The sequence below is a fragment of the Myotis davidii genome, unplaced genomic scaffold, assembly GCF_000327345.1.
Source record: "Myotis davidii unplaced genomic scaffold, ASM32734v1 scaffold1521, whole genome shotgun sequence".
Classification (NCBI taxonomy): domain Eukaryota; kingdom Metazoa; phylum Chordata; class Mammalia; order Chiroptera; family Vespertilionidae; genus Myotis; species Myotis davidii.
Window position 1 is genome coordinate 124,128 of NW_006291034.1, and position 314 is coordinate 124,441.

Sequence of the window (314 nt, forward strand, 5' to 3'; positions counted from 1 at the left end):
TCTCTCTTCCACTCTCCCTAAAGCCAAGATCCTTGGGTGAGGATTAACGGGGGGGGGCGCCACCGGCCTGCGCGCAGCAGCCGGAGCAGTGATGTGGGGGTCCACAGGGCAACTTGGGTGGATATTAGAGTCACCGTGCTTTTCCGAAAGACATAAGAGTAGGTACTATGGCAAATGTATCACGTATGGACACAAAACAAAAATGTCACCTTTGAAAAAAAATACGTGAGATCAACTTGGTGCGATCAGCCCAGGAGCAAGGCCGCTGTGGGGACAGGCGGGGTCCGTGGAGCAGGACACGGTCGGTCCACCCT